Source organism: Balaenoptera borealis, assembly GCF_965194805.1.
Source record: "Balaenoptera borealis genome assembly, chromosome: 5".
Lineage (NCBI taxonomy): Eukaryota > Metazoa > Chordata > Mammalia > Artiodactyla > Balaenopteridae > Balaenoptera > Balaenoptera borealis.
The window spans coordinates 61,181,660-61,204,598 of NC_138862.1; the positions used below are offsets into that span (position 1 = coordinate 61,181,660).

The window sequence follows — 22,939 nt, forward strand, 5'->3', positions numbered from 1 at the left end:
TGAAAATCCAAATATCAGGGCCCCTTTCTGATTCTCTGTAACTTAGAAAGCCTTGAAATCTGCATTTGAAGCTTGCTTCCCAAATAACTTTTGTACACACTAAAGTTTTAGGACCATAGCAGGTTCTTATTAGTCATCCATTTTATACACATCAGTGCATACATGTCAATCCCAATCTCCCAATTCATCACACCACCACCCCCACCCCCGCCGCTTTCCCCCCTTGGTGTCCATACGTTTGTTCTCTACATCTGTGTCTCTATTTCTGCCCTGCAAACAGGTTCATCTGTACCATTTTTCTAGGTTCCACATATAATAATAAGAACCTGCTGTATAAAAAAATAAATAAAATAAAATTCAAATAAATAAATAAATAAAGTTTTAGGACCACACATCTTAACTTGTCTGAGTCAGAAATGAATTAAATCATGTAGGTGAAATTTATTTCAGCCTGTTAACTGCAAATCAAGATGTGTATGCTTAGGTGCTCTCATTAGTGATATTTTCCAGGGTAGCTCAAAGAACCAAAGGAAGGACACAGGACCATTTTCCCAAAGATCCTGCTTTGAGCCATTCCTGCCATGCCAACAGCATTCTGCTTTACCTTCAGTTAGGCAGGTTGGTGGGTTGGTGGAGAGAATAGAGCTGAGAGCTGTGACACAGGCGAGACTTCTGTAGAATTTCATTTATGTGACTGTACCTACCCCACAGGGTGATATAAGGATTAATTCCTATTTGGTAATTTACTGTGTGTAAAATGCCTTGAGCCCCTTGGAGGAAAGTGCTATATAAATGTAAAATAATAATTATAATAATAATAACCTCAACTATTTAACTGATCAGTGAATTAGCTAGAAGATTTAGGCTGCCAAGGGACAAGGCTGAAACCATTATAAGTAGGAACATTTTACATCATCATATCTCATAACTGTTATCACAGAAAGGGGAAACAAAGGGTGAAAATTAAGATAAATCCATGTTCTCCACTGATTTAAATGACAGAGGATCACTAGTAATGGTTCATGAAAACCAGGAAATGCAAAAATGACAGCTGCATTGTAATTCTAACTCAGGCACACATCCTGAGATTTTATACACTTTGGTCTTTTATTTGTATAGAAAATATCTCATCAGTGCAACATCTAAAATTTAGCATTATTAATGCACTTGATTATGCTTTTGCTCAGTTGGAATATGTTCATAATTCACCCCTATTGGTAGGTAATGGTTTTCCTATATGAAAGGTATTGATGTTATTCTACGAAGTTCCAGGTAATATTTGAATCAGTTGTTTACAAACAACTTGATTCCTGTGTATCTTCCTAAGAAAACTAGGGATTTTAGGAAACTAAAATATATAGGAGATAACTTCTCTTCCCAGGAATAAAATATTTTGGTGCATAAACTTGCATGAGTTCAACTGCCCTCAGTTCTTACATTATTTGTTTTATTTATTTGATTCGCTTTGTGCAGACCCTTCCACTAAAAAGCTCAAGGGGCTGAACCCAGAACTTTCATATACTGAACGTGAATCACTTCTTAAACCACAAGAAGCAAAAGAAAAGGCTATAGAAATCTTAATGGGCAAGCTTCAGATGCTCAAAAGCAATTGTTTAGTTACTCTACTTAGTTATGCATCGTTCAAAACACTTTCTAAATCGGGCAAGAAAGGTTCTTTTGTGAAGAACAGGCTTTGGGGCCTTGGACAAGTTTTAAGTTGTTTTATAGCTCACACACACAGTAGTTTCGATGTGTATGTAAAGAGGTACTTCCATGCGACAAAGTTTGTAGTTGAGTACTGAAAGGGAAATGGAAAGAAACAAAGCAAGGAGAGGAATTGAGCATGTGGTACCTTGTTCTATTTTTAATTAGTAATTCCTAGCCTCAAAGATTTACACTTTTAAAAAAATCCAATACTGAGTGTGTAAAAACAGGTGTAGACTAAGGTGAATGAATACCAGAAAATAAAGTTAATCAGTATAACTTCAAATTATCTTATAAATACTAAAATTAAGCTTTACTCTGTCTAAAGGAGGAAGAAAGAAAGACAGACAAAAATAAAAAATCAGACCTTGCAATGAATTTTCTTTGCCTGAAATAATAAATATTAGATATGCCTTCTGATTTATAAAAAGTCATGTGATACCTAATCCCCAACATTACAAAACATTCCAAATGTGATGTGTGTTTAAACACATCCATACATAAACACACATGCACACACATACACACACACATCAAAAATATCGGTGTTTTAGTATAGCCTTCTTGCTTTAAAGGGCCTCTAAAAAGGGCAGAAGCAAATGGGTATCTGATAAAATGCTTCTGCTGGGGTCACCAGCAGAAAGCAAATCCAGTCAAGTGCTGCCAACAATCATTTCTATTACAAACGTTTTTAAAATCCATCTTTTCTTTACATATACTTTTTCCTTTGGTATAGCTAATATGGTGGCCAATGTCCCGGTCTTCTAGTCACATTGGAGTTTCTTGCCCTTGCATCGCAAGCTCAGCTGCACTCATCAAAGTGGAAAAGCTGACAGCACTGTCTGAAAGACACAGCTTGGGATAATTGCTCCTTGTAGTTACCCTGTCAATGAATATTATCATATTCTTCTCACGAGTAAGGTTACTGTACTTTTTTTTTTTTTTTTTTTTTGGATTTCTACACACTTAGCCACTAAGCACATCACTATTCCTTTAATGAAATGGACTAAACATGACAGTGTGAACTGTGGCCTAACATTCTCAAGATTCTGTTTTGAAGCCTCTGTGTTCATATTTTTAAAAATAATCTTTGTCCAGAAGAAGTAAAAATGACAATAATTTTTTACTTGATATTACTGTTTTCTTAAGAAGGCTAACTGAGAAATATCAATCAATAGGCACAAAGCAAAGAAAAAAAACACATAAGCCTAGCAAATATACTCTCTTACTGAATTTCTTTCACCTAAATATACAATGGAATCCTCTGACATAATGTGTTTTCTTTCCCTATCATGTTTGGCTGAAGAATAGTTCTTGGGCAAAAGTAGAAAAACCATGCTTTAAGTCTCCTTGTGATCTACACCTTTGAAATATTAGCTTCTCTTTAAATTTTAAATGCTAGCTCATTAAGAAGGAAAAAATTTCAAAGTACTGCAGTCACTAATAACAACAGCAGCAGCAACAGTAACAGTAACGATATTAACATCAACATTTATCAAACTCCTAGATGTCCTAGGCACCACTGTAATCACAGGAATTGACTCATTAAATCTTCACAACAACTCTGCCAGGTAATACTATTATTACCCCCATTTTATGGATGAGAAAATACAGGCACAGAGAGATTAAAATTTTATGCAAGATCACATAGCCAGTAAGCAGAGGAGCCAGGATTCAAATGGAGGGAGCCAGACTCTGCCACATAATGAATGCTTGACACCACAGGGCCCAGTGCTCCTTACTCCCCCTGAAGCTCTTCCCGAAGTGGCCAGTGATCAGTGTTTACTTCCCTCCTGAACACTTACACACTTGTTGGCACCTGTGGTTAAAAGCTCAGGATCTGGAGTCACATATAAGAGATTTACCCAAGATACCAGCAGTGCTTAACTCTACCAATATCTGTGCCTCAGTTTCCTCCTGTGTAAAACAGTAATAATAATACCAATGTCATGTAGTTGTTGTGAAGGTTAAATGCGATAAAGCACATTAGATTTCAACGGAGGGTCAATGCTTAATAAATGTTAACTTCATTATTACTGATTTTTATCTCTTAATATATATGACCCCTTTCCCCAATTAGATTGTATTTCTTTTCAGAGAAACTGTCAATATGAATCCTCATTGTTTTGTGTTGGGCTTTCCAATTGTTTAATATATGTTGTTGAAATCTTAGATGTCCTAGGTACCACTGTAATAACATGTATTAGCTCATTAACTCTTCATAACAATTCTATGGGGTAATATATTTATTTATAATATTATAAGTAATATAATATTTATACCAGTATCCAAAATTTAGTGAGCACTTACTATCTGTCAGGAACTCTGCCAAGTGCATTATGGCATTATCTCATGCAATTCTCCCCAATCCTCTGAACTAGGCACTTTCAAAATCTCCACTTTACACAGGAGGAAACTGAGGCTCACAGAGGTCACACAGCTAAGTGTTCAAGAATGTGAACCTCTAACCACAGCCCTGCTGTGGTTTAGCAGGTATACTACCTGCTAAAGAATGAATGTAAGGTAGGTATTCAATAAATATTTGGTCCTGATGATGAATCGACTATATTCTTAATTATTTCTGTTACCAGAAAACTGTGCTCAAAGCAAACTAATGTGGCCTAGCCAATATCATTCATTCATTAGTTAACTATTAAAAAGAGATTACTGTGTGCTAGGTACATGCCAAATACCGGCAATAAAAAGAAAATACTACGGATCTAAAATTTTCTCATCAAAAGCAATTAAGGATTTAATATAATTTCACTTACCACCATTTCTATGTCAACTCATAAAAAATCAAACTTCTTCCTCTCTCCCTTTCCCTCCCTGCCCACTCTTTCTTATTCCTTCTTTTAAACCCAAGTTTCATGGTATTAAATTTATAAAGATTTTTGCCGATAAGAAGCTTATATGTCAAGGCAAGGAACCATTTTAATTATATTTACTCTTCATTTTGAGAATATTTCTTTTTCATATCTGACAAAGACTTTTGAAGTGACTAAAGAAAGGCAAAGCAACCTGATTTAAAAAAAAAAATTCTTTCATGTACAATCTTTTTTCTGTAATAGTCTCATAATAGCTTCGAAATTTTAAAAGAAGGTTTTAGCTGTTTTTGTTCTTTTCAAATTGGCAAAATTTGATTTTTTTCTTCACATGTTTAGATTACCTTTAAAATCAACAAACAAGAAATAAGAACATATTAAGTTTTAAAAATACACTCTTCATTGGTGCCTTGGCATCATCAACTAATATCAGCATCACTCTGAAAACTGTGTTTCTGTTCTTTTTTAAAAAAGAGTTGAAAAATGCACCCACAGAACTCACACAAAACCAAGCCTACTATCTTAAAGGGAGAAAAACTTTAAGGGCAATGGGAGACCATAACCATTGCTATTAACAAACTCTCCAATCAGCTAGCAGATTTTGTCAACATTTCCTTCACCTCCACACTTAAGGTATTTCATTTTGTCTGTGAACTAAAAAAAACCAAAACATCTATTTAAGGGTTTAGGTGGATAATTCTAAAGTCAGTAGTGTTCAGGTTTACTCTGCAGAATCATGATTTCTTATGTATGACTTTAAGTTGTACTGAGTTTATAATAAAAGCCTCCTGAAATTCTGTCATTAAATGGCTCAATTATGCAGAATTATTTAAAATGCAATGCCAAAGAAGAACATTTTATACTTATCTAGAGTGCATACACATAAGAATGACCTTAGGAAGTTAGTTTAATTCATTAATTCATTAAAGGTACATTTATTGTGTATCTGCTATGTGCTAGGCATTATGATGGACAATAAAAATACAAAGAGCAATCAAATTGATCTGAAAAATAGTAGGGGGCATATAGATGCTGCTGGTGAGAGAGAACAGAGATGAGCTAATAAAGTGATTATAATCATAGCTTCCATGAGCTGACGGCCTATCACATATCGAGGGAATGTACTAGGGCTTTATATGAAGCACTTCACACCAACGCTGCAGGATAGGTATAATAATCTTCTCACAAATAAGAAACCAAATGGTTGATGGATTATAAAGGGCTTTGTAATGACATACAACAAAGTTTAGATTTTATTTTATATGTAATGAGGAAACATTTTCAAGGTGAGGAATGATAGGATTGAAGTTTTGTTTTAGAAAGATAACTTTGGTGTTGCATTCATTTTCGTATAGTACCATTTTCCCTGGCTAAAATGTCCACCACACAAAGATATGATATTTTGGGTGGAACTGTGTGATTCTCTAACTAATCCACAGTTTATCACCAATAGAGCCCCATATGAATTAAGTACTATATGGTTTCTGGAAAACATAGATTGGATATCACTATTCTTTATTTTTTTTAAAAAGTCACCTTTAATGATTCCCATTAATTAACCAATAGAACTCCATTCTGAGACATCCACGATCTGCTCCTGAAAATTGAACAGCCTTGTCTCCCACTAAATTCCTAATGCCCTGAAGTCTTGCCACACTAGTCTCGTCACTGTTTCTGAAAACACTAGATTCTATCATGGCTTCCCACCCCAGTTCTCCTGATGTTCCATCAACTTAGATTGCCTTATTCTTTTTTCTATCAGGTGAAAATCTCACTCATTCTCCAACATCTACTTTCCAAAGTTTTCCCTCTCAATCATCTTAGATCAACCACTCTTTCTGGTTTCCTTCAGCACCTAGTATGTCCTTCTACAATAGCACCTTTTCATTCTGCTTTATATTGAAGCTATTTGTTTCTAAGTCTCCCTCCCTCTAGAATCTATTTGGTAAACAGCCTGAGAGTATTGGTCTTGAATCTTTCATCCAAGTTTTACAAACAAAAAAGGAAAAGAAGCAAAGTGTATTGTATACTTGGCCAAGTAATGATGTCCAAACGCTGCACTGCCATAACCAATGCTCAGTAACTGACTGGTGAATGAGATAGAGTCATTCATTCAATCTTTTACTCACTTTTTCATTCATTCAACAATTCTATATGTTCATATTTAGTAGAAACTAAAGACTGCTTTATAAAAAATTTTTTGTTCATTTAAATAAAAATCTTTTATAAATCAACAGGCTAAGAAAAAAATCCATTATAATTACTACTATTGAATCAAACAATGGGACATCTGAAGAGTATATACCATGTTAAGAGGCAGGAAAATTTGTGATAAACTGAGAATTATACCAGCTCACCATTTAAAATCACTGCCTCCGAACAGCCTACAGATATTTATTGACTGTCTCAGACTAATGTGTGAGTGCCTGTGGCACTGGCAGAAATATATGAATTACCTGCCCAGAGATACTAATAGATACATATAGATGTTAAAACAAACAAAACAATTTTATAGCACCACAAGGGAGAAAAGACTAACATTTACAAGACTGTTTATTGTCCAGGCAAGACTGTAGACTCCAAACATATTATCTCATTTAAATCCTGATAAAAACACTAAGATGGCTAATGTTTACACATTTTAAATAAAAACATAACTGAGTATGAGAATCTTAACCAAATTCCCAGAGGCCACAATATTAGGAGGCTGGAGAGCCAGAATTAAAAAGCATAGAGGCCTTAGACTTTTCCACTTATATTACATTATTTCTTCTTAGGATCTACTTCTAAACCAAAGAAGTTGAAATCAATGTGGATATATATTTTAATAGAAGGGTTCACGGAAGAGTGGGATCTTAATGTAGGCATCAAAAGATAGAAGTTAATAGGTAATATTTATTGAGTACTTACTACTGTTCTGAAAATTCTGGATATATTCACTCATTTAATCCTTACAGCAATTTTTTTGGAGGTAAGTAATATTATTATTATTACTGTTATAACTGTGCAGTATGGAAACTAAGCCAAAGAGAAGATAATAAACTTCCCCACAAAGTCACAAAGCTGGTAAGTGTTGTATAGACTTCCTTGTCTATAGCCCACAGAATTTAACTATCATGCTATACTGCCTTATTAGTCTGTAAGGGTATTTAATGTGATGGCTTGAATAAAGTTCCAAGCATGGGGCTATTGCTACCACATTGGAAATTAGGGCTTCTACATATGAATTCTGGGGGGACACAAACATTCAGTCCATAACACTAGCACTTCCCAAACTTTTTCATGTCATGGCACACATAGAAAGAGGTAATATTTGTCTTGCTTGCTTGCTGGGATAAACTGGGAGGGATTTGGAGCCTTAGAGGAGGCTCTGCTGGACTAGATATGACTAACCCCTGGAGCTCCAGTTGCCACTAGGCCTCCCTGAGGGGATCAATAACCATTCTACAAAGTTTGGCAAACTACACACTGTACAAAACCACAAACTCTTCAGAACACAAATAGCATCAGCCATTATAATCACTGTCTCAGAGCCTCCTTTTGGATCTTTCACAATTGAGCTGATATTTTTCTGGAAAACAACATTAGTGTAGAAAGGGGTTTCCTAGGAGGTTGATCAATAATCACTGGAAAAAAGATGAGGATATTTAGAAAACTGCTGCAGGGCATAGTACAAATTCCAAATAAGTCCACTTTGGAAAAGAGCAGATCAGATAGTTGACTTTTCTTGAAGAGAATGTTTCTAAATATTTATAATTTTACAGTTCTCCGGGTGTCAGCAAGAATGTTGAGAAAGTAAATGGAAATCACCATTTCTTCCTGAAACAGATACTTTTTTTTTTTTTTTTTGGACAGATTCAGTAATCATCAATAGTTTAATCTTCCTAGAATAAAAGTTGAAGAAATTTCCTAAAAGTGGGGAAGAAAATCTTTTGTTTTCTCAGAGGAGTACAGCTAACATGCAACATCAGGTCCTTTTGTACTCACATGGGGCCAAAATAAACTACGTGGGAAATTAAGATCCCTTTTCCTGAAGTGTCCTTCTTCTTCAGTCCAGAGTGGGACATTGGTTAAAAAGAAAGAGGCTTGTGGTGTTAGGGTGATCATCTTGGTCACCGCACCCTGGACATAACTTTAAAATTTCATGTCTTGGACACTGAGATGCAGGAAGAGAGTTTTGAACTCTCTATCTCATTGTTATTTGTGTTCTGGCGCTTCATTAATCTCTCTTACAGAACGTAGACTCTTCCCTGGTGCCAATTATAGATACAGAGGATCTTACATTTCTATCTAGAAAACAGCTATCAACAGGACATCACCATGTCTCATTTCAGACTAGACTCACATAATCACTGCAATAAATACCCCAAAACAAGAGTCATTCAAAAGCCTGTTGAATTTGATCAGATACTTCAGTATCTGCCACTATTCCTACAGTATGACTCTGAAGTACTCAACTTTATTTTCCCCACCTTGATACAGGAAAGATGATATTTAGATTCTAACACATTCTCATGGATTTACCTAGGGTTATTTGCAATTTCTAGAGTACAAACTAAAACATAACCCATTTTTCTCCCACTTAATAAAGCATATTAGAAAACACAGGTGTATAACTTTATTATAGGGACAGTCTTATGTTTGTTTTGATTTTAAAAAGAATAAATCATATACTTCAGAAATTTATTAATAGCAACAAATTTGTTGTAACGCATCTCACATGACTGAAACACACCAGTATTTCTTATTACTGGAAATAAAAATCACTGTGCAGATTATGTATCTCATCCGACAAACATTAATTGAGTACCTACTATGTGTCAGGGCAGTGCTAGATATAGGAGACCACAGATGAATAAACAATGTTTCTCCCTCCAAATGTTACAGTCTATTGACGTGAGCAACTGGGCTTCTATCTAGCTTTGGGAATGGGGCTATGAATGGGCAATAGCTCACTGTGGGTAGTAGACAGCAGAGAAGCAGATGCTGTGAACAGACTGATTAAAACAAACAAAAAGTCTTCTGACTACCTGACTCATTTTGTGTTCCATCCAAAGAAGAGCCTGAGACAAGGACTTGGTGCAGATAGTAATTGGGAAGGTGACCTCAGAAGGCAGTAGTGAAGGAGTGATGAGAGTGAGTCACGGAGGAGGACTGGCAATAATAAGGATATGTCAAAGAGGCCAACAGCAGTGCAGTTCCACAGGATCTCTGAGATACATATATAATGCCTCCAGAGGTGTCCATCTGAAGGAAATGGAGGCTGGAACATTTCTTTTCCAGCTCTGTTCCTCCTTTGGTTGAGAGTTGCCCCCACAGGGAATTAAGCTGCCATTCTAGTTCCCCAATCCAGTGTAGATTTATTGAGCTCTCCCAGCACTGGAAAAGGCCCTGGGCCAGAACATGGAAGACCACCACAGAGGCCGAGTCTGGGCTAACACTGAACTGCTTCAGTGTGGTTGAAATTACAGGTGAGCTGAGGGATCTGTCCCACATACCGGCTAAAGCAGACTATAAAGACGTCTGCGGGTGGAGCATAGACACTGAGCAACCTGATCTAGCACAATCTGATCTAAAGGATGGTCTGGGGAAAGGTTAGACTGACATCTTTTTATTAAATTATATTCCACGTAAAGTGTCTCTGACTCCTGCAAGAAGTCAAACTTTGGGATAGTAAATCCTGACACTGCCCAGCTTAGAAACAGAAAAATGATGATTTGCTAATCGGCTTACCTGATTCTCTGGCTATGATGTCAAGATCAGACTCTTAGCAGTTCTTATGAAAATCCTGACACTCATTCACCAATTACCCTCTAGGAGTTGATATATGTCGATCTCCCTGTGTTTCAGGAGAGAAATCTTTGAATTGCTTTAGGGAGCTTTTCCAAAAATGGTGATGCATTTTTGCATCATTTTGTCATGACTGGACCTACTGAAAATTTCCTGACATTCTGAATTCATGGCAATGTTATCTGTGCTGTTGTAGTTGGTTTGCATTTTTTTGTTGTTGTTGTTTTGTATTAAAGTAGAGGAGAAGTAAGGAGAGGTGACGGGTTGCATCTAAATGTATTAAGCTTGAAGGTTTTCAACATAAATGAGAAGATTTATAGAAAGTTATTAAGACCTTTAAGCTTCTATAAACATTTCATCATTGCTGACAATATCTACTTTCGTTAACTCTGCCCAAGCAGTTCCTGTGTTGCTATAAGGCTGAAGGTGAGTTTATTTTGCAATTTAGCAAGCAGCATAGGAGCTTTCTGGAGAATTTTGGTTTGGGGGCCCAGATCATAAGGTTAAACAATAGATATTTTATGGTTACAGGAGAAGAATTTATAGGCCCTTCATTCTTCTATTATAATGTATAAAGGATATGACTGTATTCCTAATCCCTAGAAAATGTGGTGGACCGGTACATTACGGACTCTTATATGAACATATGTAGCGTCCCTTTGACCACAAGTGGGCAAGTCTTTAAAAAAGTTCTGGGAGAAAAAAAAGAGCCCCAGGGACCATTTAGGCTCTGTCGGTGAGTTCCATTCTGAGACATCAAATCCAGTTGCCCAGAAACCAAATGTCAATATTTACAAAGCTCTTCCCATCTTATATCCACTTCCTTTTCATTTTATGCTTTTTCTTCCCCTTTTCTTTCCTCCCTTCTCCTTGATCCTCTTCTTCACTCTTTATTCCATTTGCTCTTATTTTCCCCATGCCCAGTAGTCAGTCCACAGTCTGTGCATCCTGAAAGCGGCTTCATGGTGATTGGGGCCAAGCCTGAGGATGAGTGCTTGGGGCTCTGAGGTTCTTAACCCACCCAGCAAGCCATGAGGCTTCTGCAGGCCTGATGGCTGTATCAAGCCTCGCGATTTCAAAACTCTTCTGCACTGACAAGGACTTGCCAATTTCAAACTTTCTAACCAATTACAATCACAAGGAACTGTGGACAACATCAGTGAGCAAAGTGAAAGTGCTGGGGTGGAGGGGCCCTCATAGGTTTCACTCTGCTGGTAACATGCAGCTGGGACTCTGCTCAGTGAGTAAATAAAAACACAGCACAAAATACAAACTGCTCAGTGGGTCCCTCTGGCTGTCTTGTTCCCAGTAGTGGGGTATGTAGGAACCTTGTCCTGCATTTAGCCCATTCATTTCTGATGGTGTTAATTAAAAACTTTTGATGCTGATTTGAACGGAAAATACCTCAAACAGTGTTTTCTTTATTGAAACACCAAGTTCCAAGTCGTGGACTATTAGGTCAAGCTCTCTCATCAGTGAGACCAACATAAATGCTTTTCATACCATCTGCTTTGACTACTACTACTACTAATAATAATAATGATAAATGAAAAAGAAGAGAAATTTTAGATTGAAACCCCCTTATTTTAACCTGTTTTTTTTTTAAAGGACTAAACTGAAAATCTGGGTCCCTGAATGTAGAACATATGATTCAAAAAAATCTTTTTTCAAATCCTTATAGAACATTCAAATCACCCAATGTTCCAGGACCTGAATTTTTTATATTTTCAAATGGGGAAAGCTGCTTAAAATAAGTGAATCAGCTGCTAAGTGATTTCTCTCTGTCTCTTCCCCTACTTTCCCTTTCAAAACGCTGAAAAAATGCTTAAAATGGTATATGAAATTGATATGTGCTGCTTAAGTAGCTTAATATAATTACTGAGGACGCAGAGTTTCTATTTAAAAACAAGACAGGGGAGGGCAATAGAAACTGAGTTGTGAGTACTCATCCTTTGTGAGGTGTGGGGAATGCTTCCAAATGTTTAATCCACTGAGCAAGGTAAAAGGGTGCAAAGTAGTTATTCACAGATTTCTCTGTCCTCCCGGAAACCTAGAGAAACCTGGGAAATCCAGAGAGCAATGCAAGGGGATAGTCTGACAGATGCTGTGCAAGAAGCGAGCAAATAAAAAGTCCATCTCTGCAATCCACCACTTTTGTGAAGTACTAAGCACACCACTAAAACATCCTGATTGGTTTCTAAGACTCTTCTTCAAATTTATTTTTTAATCATATTTCCTCTTACACCAGGGCCTGAAGCTTTGGACATCTAGTCTGAGAGGCCCCATGAATGTCCTCTCACAGATGACAGCTTTTCTTTTTCTCTTTTGTGTTTTCATATACCTAACTATCATTTTCCATCTCCTAACCTGTTTATTCACACTGTTTGCAATATTATCTGAATCCTTAAAAGACCACAAGCCTTTCTTTTTTTACTCTGAAGGTCTTCATCACTCTTATTCTTGTTTTGATCTACAGATCTCTAAAGAGGATGAAGTTCTCCATAAAGGCTAAGCACTTTGGCAGATCTCCTTTCCTTCCCTCCCTAACCACAGGCTGCATTGACCTCACCCTCTTGGAAAAGTTTGCAGAATTGGCCTCCCAGCCTGATGGGACATGATAGTGATCCTTCAACAACAACAAGGACGACAATGACAACAATAACAGAAAACACTCACTGTAACAGCATAAAGCAGGTGAGGGGAATATGTAGGGCAACAGAACTAAAACTCTAAAAAGGAAATAGGCCTGAGCAAACCACAACATGAACCTATTTGTTCACAAAATTTATGTTTCCCCCAGAGAAAATTGATAGGTGATATTGTCTATAAAGAACTAGTAAATGCAAATTAATAGATATGTAGCAAATGAGTGCACTTAATGATGATTTCCAGCTGAAATAATTTTTTTTTTTCCTAGAGACCAAGTTTTCGTTAAACTTAATCCTTACTCTCTTCCCTCTCCAGCAGCAGAAACATCTGGTCAGTTTTAGATTCCCCTTGGATTTCCAACTTCAAAGGGAATTACAAAGAATAACAAATTCATGTACCGGCACTAAAAAAAATTAGAGCAGCAGGAGAGAATGGTAAAATTGTCCTTATTTGACTGCTAGTGACAGGCGCCACAGGCAGAACTACGAGGAAAGACAAAGGCAAGATCACTGGTTGACAACCTGAGTTCCTGGAAAAGACTGAATCTTTGGCTAGATACAAATATGCACAGGGCCCTTACAAACTGTAAGGAGCTTTCTCCTTGCTTACGTGAAAAATAAATAAATAAAGTATAAGGAGTAAGAAGGTAAAGAAAAAAAAAAAAAAGAAATGCGTTCACATGTACCTGTCACATAGCAAGCATCAACAAAAGTTTGTTGAAAGGGTGATCTGGAAAGAATCTTAAAGATTCACTTAACCTATGGGTTTTTTATTTAATTTGCAGAAAATGGTGTGAGTTCTGATTCTACAAAGGGCTGGATAAGCCATCCCAGAAATAACTCAGGCTCCTAAGAATCTACTAGACCTATCATGTCCTCATAGAAGATTAGACCTCCAAGTCTCAAAAGCAGTCTGTTTCTTCTTTGCTCTGCATCCTTATCAAAGGATGGCTGGAAATCAAAGTCCTACCAGAGTGGAGGAATAGAGTTTGAATGAACTATTGATATTTGTAGCTGTGCCGAAGTTGTGCCTGACATCACTTTATAGAACTGGATTTACCTTTCTCCTTTGTCATTTTCCTAGCAAAACTGAAACACAATTCTTAGAGTGTAGGTCTTGATGTAATCAAACATTAGAAAATGAGAACAGTTAAAGAAAGTACAATTTTGTCATTGTAATTACCTCTTACAAATAGCCTTTCCTCTTTCCTGTTTTATGTGCAATGTGTGCAGCAACAAAAATAAAAATACAGATATGATTAGCCAATCAACTTGTTTGTGGACAAAGAGAGAGAGAAAGAGTTAAGGGCTAAAATGTCTTTAAATAAGTAATTATAAAGGTCTTTAAACTTAGCATTCAGAGGTTACAGATCCCCACACCACAAATACATTAGGTTGATTCACAGAATGGCCATCAGAAACTTAGAAAGCAAATTGCTTTTGATAAAAAAGTATACATCATACACTGATGTGTATAAAATTGATGACTGATTAAAAAAAATTATTAAAAAAAGAAGTATACATCCACGGCACCTTAAGAATATTTTATAGAGTAGGATAGAACAAATAAAACCAATTTTCTATGGAGCCCAGCACGGTTTGCTAATGCATCAGTCCCCCCCAAAAGCAGACCATCTCCAAAGGAAGTTCTTTATATCACAGGCTTTGAGTAATCGCTAGTGAAGGGTGAAAAAATGGAGACTTCTCAGCATTTCCAATGTGAAAGGACTGAGCTGGCTGCAAAATCATCTCCTTGAATATCTTTGCCTTGAGTGGAGTTTTCATCCTTATCTCACCACTCCAGGTAAAGCAGAATCGCCAAAGTTATCTCAGTAAAAGAATGCCATAATTCCCATCCTTATGTTAATTGTGCATGATGGTGTGTTACGTGTCTAATAAAGTTTATCCAGAAAATACGCCAGCTTCTTGAAACATAGGTCTGATGACATGAACAAAACGTTTTTTTTTCCTTTGTAACTATCTGTATTTAAGTCTAAAATGAAAGTCCTGGCTTGATGGGGGATTTTCAAAGGATTTCCTGCTCTATCTAAGCAGAATCATCCAACCATGATTATGAACTAAACTAGAGGGAAGGAGGTAGAGGATATGGAATACTACTTTATTCCAAGAAGTGTTGTTTTATAGCAAATGTAACAATTGAACAAACACCAGACCCAAAGGCCAAGCATAAGAAAATGCCACACACATACACCAAGAAGTGAACACTATCATTAATCATAGTAGTAGTAGTAATAATAATAATCATAATAATAGCTGTTGTCGTGATGAGATATTTAAGGTTCACTTGGGCATAATGAATTATACTTTAGCTCGAAAGAACTATTGGTAAACTTACTCTTCTCTATAAAAGTCACTTTATATTCTAGGTTTATATGACATGAGCTACATAATCCAACACCACATGTAAGAAGATGATGCAGGAAAAAGTGAAGACTTACACCTTTATTTCAGTTGTTGTGTTGTCAGCATCAATCTTAAAATAATGATGAAAAGGTTAACTGTTTTAAAATATGGGTATTATGGGTTATGGTAAAATATCCTTGCAGCTTTAAAATAGTATAGTAGCTAGCTCCTACCTATCTTTTTTTGGAATGCCTGCTTCAACGCCAAGCTGTCAGATACATTCCTGACCTTTTGAGGACATTTTAACGATGGTAATGCCAGGCCAGGATAAAGAGAAACAGAAGTGATCAGAAGACTGAGGGGAAAAAGAAATGAGATGGAAAGAAAAAAATAGTTTGTACTGTTTACACCATCCAGTCTGGCAATTTTTACAGATGCTTTCTGTTTGCTTGGGATAGTTTATTGCTTACGTTATTTCTTTTCTTTCTTTCTTTTCCATGTGCTTTCCTCCACCAACTTTGTTTGAAAATATTTTGTATGTGTCCATACTGTTAACCCTCATATTTTTTCTAGAGATTTAGTGCAGTGGGGAAGCTCTTTTTTCTTCCTTCCCCAAGGGTTAGGCACATCAATATTCTAGCTACTCACTTTCAAGGCCAATGGAAAATGTGCTCTTAAGATTAAATAGACGTGAGTAACACATAAATCCAGTTTATACTGATGCAGGATGTTACGCAGTTACTCACATCCTGAATCTCTGATGAGTGGAACACACCTGTTGGAACAGTCACTGACCTGCAGGTCAAAGACAGCCAGGAAGGATAAAACCTTCACTACTGGTCTTCTGCAGACAACGTACTTGCATGAAGCATTCCTCCTTGTGGCTCTGGGTATAAAGGAGGTGGTCTAGCCATGGAAAACTGACCCACAGAAGGTTCTTTAAATATTCTCAGGATAAACTGGAGTTAACACACACAGGCAGTGAGTGCCCTTTGTTCTGCAAGGCACCATCTCCCTCCACGCCCACTTCCCCAAACATAGTGCTTTTCTGAAAAATTATTCAGACTATTAATGGATAATTCCTCCCTTTTCAGACTTCCTAAGTACCTCCTTAGGAAGAAACCTTCCGTTTCTGCCAATAAATCTTAAAAAACTATACACATTTAAATCCAGTGTTACATTTGGTTTAAGTATTTTCACCATATTTATATCTAGGATGGGTTGGCTGCAGCCATGCTGGACTTCTGAGTAGTTAGAGGGCTATGTTTTCCTTTCACCTCAAATATGGAATTGTATATAACACAGCATATATCCAAAAATGAGTATAATTAATGCTGCATCGATCTGGCATGCAAATTATTATCCTAAGTTTGAGTCAAGTAAAAAAAAAATACCAAAAAAAAAAATTCATCCAAGAAACCTAGCCAAATCTGTAAAATGTCTCTCTAGTCAACCAAATTGTCCTTTGGCTTACAGATGCGCCTAAGAATGTTATGAAACACACTGATGAGATTTTATGATCAATTGTTACATTTTAGAAAATGTGATGACAGTACACTCAGAAGAAAACTACTCCTCTACACAATGATTAGAACTATTCATCTGAATGTTTTTAACATTAAAATGTAAAAAGTTCTTTTTTTTTTTTTTCTGATGGGCCTGAAATATTGATGGACTAAAATGCTATAATGACTGGGGTTTGCTTCAAAATAACATGGTGGTAGCACGGGAAAACAATAGACCATGAGTTAATCACTGTGCAAGCTGGGTTATGGGTACATGGGGGTTCATTGTAGTCATCTGCCTATATTCATGTATTTTAAATTTTTCATAATAAAAATTTTTAAAATTTATACTGATTTGAACTTTCATTCATTTACTCATTATTTATTGACTGATTCATTTACTTTTTATATGTAAGATTATGGAAACAAAAAGTTAAAAAAAATACTCTTGTTGGACATTTAGGTTAAGTAAGCTATTCCTCTTCAGAAATAGTATATATTTATTTAAAATGATGTTTATAAAGACTATGTAATTACATGTAGAATTCTGAGGTTAAAATTTGAAAGCAGGACATAAAATTATATGGAAAGTATGATTACAGCATGTTTTAAAAAATATATCCTCAGGGGAAAATGAGCGTAAAGAAATATATCAAATGGTTATTAATGGTTGGATTTAAATTACAGAAATAATTACTTTAATTTTTCTTCATTTTACTCCAATGTGTTTTTCCAAATTATTTTTAATAAGCATGTATCATTTTTAAATGAAAATAAATATTTATTCATTAGTGGATAAGATGTGCTCTCCTTTCCCAAGGAGCTTTTTATTTACTAAAACAGAGAAACTACAAACACACAACATTGCCCTGATAGTTTAAATCTTCATACCTAGAAGTGAAATACACCCACAGGAAAAGAAATGTCAATACAGATTTTATCTGATCGTAGAAACATAAAGAGTTTTCTGTGTGTTGGATAGAAATAGGGGAGGAACTGGCTTCTTTGCAAGCCAGAAAGAGTGTGAAATTCAGGCCATTTTGTTATGAGATCATTTCGCAATGAATGCAGGGAATGACAAATAAAAGTTACCAAATGAGCCTGTCCCTTGAGTTCTTGACATTCTCACTCTTTCTTTTGGGGCAGTATAACAAGTAAAGCTTGGGAGTGGGAGTAGGGAGTTACAATCTAAAGGCTTGTGCCCTTCACTGGCAGGATGGGTACATTCAGAGAGACAGATAGATGTACAACAGAATTAGAAACAAAAATACAGTAGACAACTGTGGATTATGTGTAATGGATATGGAAAGTCTCTGCTAGAAAGCTATCTTTATTACCCCAAGAGATTACTTTCCTCATTTTATGCAAATTCATATAAAGTGAAGTCAAGAGTGTAGCTGCTAAAAGTCCAGATGAATATGATGCTCATGACTAAACAGGCCTGGCTAGAGCAAGGGAGAATACATTCAGATGCCAGGTAAGTCACCCCTTTACTCCTCCCCTCTCTGGTATATCTGCCAGTGCATTTCTATGCAGGCCAATCTCTAGCAAACTCAACTCTTTCAAGCTCTGTCTGACTTGATGATGTTCTACCAATATACCCTCAGTCCTGACCTGCACTCTCCTCCCAGCCACTGAACTCTCAAGAATTCTAGAAACTATGAATTTTGAAACTTTACCAATTCTCACTAAAAGACACATAGACCTCAAAGTTTCAAACCTAGGCTAGCCTGAAGCCCTGGTGTTGGTCCTCTTACTTAATTGGTAACGTTGGTGGTAGTGGTGAGGGTTGTCCACATCCCCTTCGTTTGTGCATACCCACAAGAGCAGTCATGTCTGATTTTAGGACTGATCCACATGAAGTAAATGCACCTCAAATGTGTAGCATATCATCGAATAATAACATGTAGTTCAAAGCATCACAGAATATGTTTGGAGGGTTTCGTTTGCATAATGCCAAAACACCCAGTGTTCCACATGGAAACATCAGTGCCCAACTTCACCAAATCACCTTCTCTGTCCACTCAGGTGTCCTCTGAATACTTCCACCCCAGTGTAGCAAAATCACTGTAAACCATTTGTTGAACTCTGTGACAACAGGTTCTCAAGATCATGTTTCTTATCATTCTAAATGATGGTATTTCAAATGAACAAATAGGATATGAAATAGGTACCCTTCACCAATGTCAAAATACGTTCTGTTCAAATTTAGTACTTGAGGTGGTGGACTCACCACAGCTTTACGTTTAAGTCTTTCTGAGGTTGGGAGAAATATACTTGACTTCTTTGTACCTCAGTATTTTGGACCGCCATTTAGAGATGATGAAAGTTGCTTACCAGATGGCAATGTCACGAGGAAAATCCAGTTAGTGATGGTGAAACATTCTGAAATGAAAAGAACACTGTTGCTGCTAGGTATTTAATAAATCTATGACAGTCATAGAAAATAACCCCATTTACTTTTCACTCAGGCCACTGACACACTGATACTATATAAAAAGTAAAGGATGCTCCCCTTTGGGAATGAAAATACAACTGTGCCCTGAGAAAGTGCTTTTGTAGCTGTCTGTGTACTTCACTTTAAGGCTCTAACCAGTTGCAACCAGTTGTGAATGACTTGCTGCCTATTTCTGTAATTCACTGTAACTTGTGTTGAGAAAGTTATGTTTTATGGTTAATTATCTGTGGTCTGTTTAAAAAAATAAATCAAACCATTGTGAACCACCAGGATTTGCAGCTCCATTTGAACTTTACTGTACTTTTGATTAAACATTTTGTAAATAAAAACAAACTGGTTTCTCCTTGTTTGGGGTTGTTTGTTACTTGTGTTCTGGATATAAATATTGTGGCAAGAGTGGTAGAACAAGCTATGGATTATTTACCCCTGGTTTCACGAGTTGTGAGTTACTGGCCTTATCCTCTTTCATGAGTATAAATAAATGTATAGCATTATATTCCAAGTCCTGTAAGACAACTGGAATGAGTGAACTGAAACCTTTCAAAACCAAAACCTTTTATGCTAAGTCACAGAACAACAAAACAAACCCCAAATTAACATTTAAAAAGCTTCTACTGTGGAGCAACAAAATCCCCAAATATTATATAATCTGCATTTTAAAAACTGCTTCCCTAACAAGCAGCAGTCTACCAATAATTCCACACACATGTCTTTTCACTGCTTTTATAATGGAGACGCCATAGGTGGTTTTACCAGAGATCACCTCCCACCCCCAATATCACCACCAGAATGAGGCCTTGAAAATAGCCAGCATAATAACTTAAGCCAAAATTGATTTAGCAAGATCAGGAATTACTGTAGCTAAAAGTAATGAAACAATATATAAAAGAAGAATTCTATATAAAATTTGTCTGTTGTCATCATCCTAGGACCTGTGTAAATAAAAGAAGTCTAAAAAATAATTGCCTAGAGAAAATGAGAAAAGCCAAGATTCAAAGGACCCTGTGGCAGAGTGTAAGAGGAGTATATTTGAGACCCAGAATCGTTATATCCCTAACACATTTGCATATGAAACTTAACCAGGATTACCAAAGTACCTTGCTCAAAATTATGTTTTTTAAATGATCCAATGGTCTGTGCAGCGCTGACCATTACAAAGGACCTCTAGGAAAGATATAAAATTTCCTTCTGCAATTTGTTATTTTTATAAAGACAGAGACAGGATAATAAGGGTTTTCTTATAAAATGGGGTGGTCGTCCCTTGCTGAAGCTTGGAGTGCTGCATCTGGTTTCACCTTACCCCTTTATTGCTCACATTGCTTACTGCTTACCTGCATAAGTATTAAGAGAGAACAGCCACCGCAGCTCCCCAAAACATATTCATGAAGCAGATACCATGTGCCAGGCACAACTAGAGTGATTCTTCTTGAAAAGGTTAAGTCAGTGACTGAGGTTCTTGCAACATTTAAAAATATCTATTGTGCCAATAGAAATGAGAAGCCAGGTTAAAAGAGTTGTGAAGTACTTCTGAAAAATTAGAAAATGTCTAAATCTTCCCCTAGATTCTTGAACACCCTGGGAATAGAAAGTTTAGGCCTGCTAGCCCTTCCTAAGCCTGGATCCCATATTGCAGAAGAAAAACTAGAAGTAGGCTATATGTTCTCTGTGACATGGTTACAACCGAAAAAGAGGGCTGAATAGAATCGGCTGGCATTCATTGGGCATTGAAAGGTCAATTCTGCCCTGAGTATGGTTCAGAGAGTGCAAAAAAACTCACCGAAATGGAATTGGAAGATATTCTGATAAACTGAGGCAGGAAAAAAAGTCCAAAGATGTTTTACTCAAAGATGTTTTCCTCTACTTCTTTGATAACCAGATGGCTCCAACTATTTTTGACAATCAAGAAAATGCTCCTCTACAGAGGTCTAAGTTTTCTTTTAAATCCAAGCAAACCCATTTGAAAAGCGGGGTATTCTAAATGATTCCCTGTATACAGAACTACACACCAAAATTAAGTGCTTGGCTACAGATGATTAATCATGTTACAATTACATTATAAAGAAACATTTTACATGGTGCAGAATTCATTTTGATAATCAGGTACACACATACAAAACCGCCTATTGGAACCCACACTCAGCTATAACTAAGAAAACCATAATTCAAAAAGATACATGCACCCCAATGTTCATTGCAGCACTATTTACAATAGCCAAGACATGGAAGCAACCTAAACGTCAGTCGATGAATGGATAAAGAAGATATGGTATATTTATACAATGGAATATTACTCAGCCATAAAAAGAATGAAATAATGCCTTTTGCAGCAACACGGATGGACCTAGAGATTATCTTACCAAGTAAAGTAAGCCAGACTGAGAAAGACAAATATACAATATCGCTTATATGTAGAATCTAAAAAAAAAATGATACAGATGAGTTTATATGCAAAATAGAAATAGACCCACAGACATAGAAAACAAACTTATGGGGCTTCCCTGGTAGCAGAGCGGTTAATAATCCGCCTGCCAATTCAGGGGACACGGGTTCGAGCCCTGGTCCGGGAAGATCCCACCTGCTGCGGAGCAACTAAGCCCGTGCGCCACAGCTACTGAGCCTGCGCTCTAGAGCCTGTGAGCCACAACTACTGAGCCCGCGCGCCACAACTACTGAAGCCCGTGCGCCTAGCCCGTGCTCCGCAACAAGAGAAGCCACCGCAATGAGAAGCCCATGCACCGCAACGAAGAGTAGCCCCCGCTCGCCGCAACTAGAGAAATCTTGCCCACAGCAACGAAGACCTGACGCAGCCAAAAATAAATAAATAAAATAAATAAATGTATTAGAAAAAAAAAAGGAGAAATCAAACTTATGGTTACCAAAGGGGAAAAGGGGGGAAGGATACATTAGGAGTTTGGGATTAACATATACACACTACTGTATATAAAATAGATAACCAACAAGGACCTACTGTATAGCACAGGGAACTATACTCAATATTTTTTAATGACCTAGAAGGGAAAAGAATATTAAAAAGAATAGATACATATATGTATAACTGAATCACTTTGCTGTACATCTGAAACTAACACAACATTGTAAATCAACTATATGCCAATAAAAAAGTTAAAAAAATATGAAGAGGGACACAGAAAAAATATATGTATGAATATATGTGTGACTATCCTGCTTAAAGGCTAGAATATTGTGACCAATTTTCATTATATTCCACAAACATATCTATCTGAGCTATAGATTCTTTCAAGGAAAAAAAAAAGCTGAAAGGAGACATATTTACAAAATACTTTAATAATGTATGCTAGCTTAGTCATTATTCATATTAAGACAACAAAAGATGTCCCCATGTCATCATACATACAGAGATATGACAACCCCAGTGATCTTGATCATTCAGTTGTTACAACACAGAGCCACATATTCAGGCAATGAAACCTGAAAAACCAGACAAAACTCTCCTGGCTTTGATTTTTATCTTTATGCACCAGACTTTTCCATACAAAAGGAGTCCCAAATTCAATAGCTAACACATAAGAGAAAGTTAAACAAACTAGGAAATAGCCTGAATCTTTTATAAAAAGTAAGGAAAAACTCACCTCCTACCTTTAGTAAAATTAAATGAACCAATTT

The 22,939-nt window shown here is 36.6% G+C and overlaps 1 protein-coding gene across 6 annotated transcripts in view; it reads right to left on the reverse strand.

Moving 5' to 3' along the window:
* ZBTB20 (zinc finger and BTB domain containing 20) overlaps window positions 1–22,939 on the reverse strand; it is a 799,945-nt gene that overhangs the window by 348,054 nt on the left and 428,952 nt on the right. For 4 of the 6 annotated variants that reach the window (XM_082394692.1, XM_082394693.1, XM_082394697.1 and 1 more), the window contains one exon: window positions 19,174–19,221. The exons of 1 other annotated variant lie outside the window; for it this stretch is intronic. The gene's annotated coding sequence lies outside the window, so the exon portion shown is untranslated. Of the gene's footprint in view, window positions 1–19,069; window positions 19,222–22,939 lie in introns of all 6 variants that reach the window. One more of the 6 variants, XM_082394700.1, reaches the window with a different exon arrangement.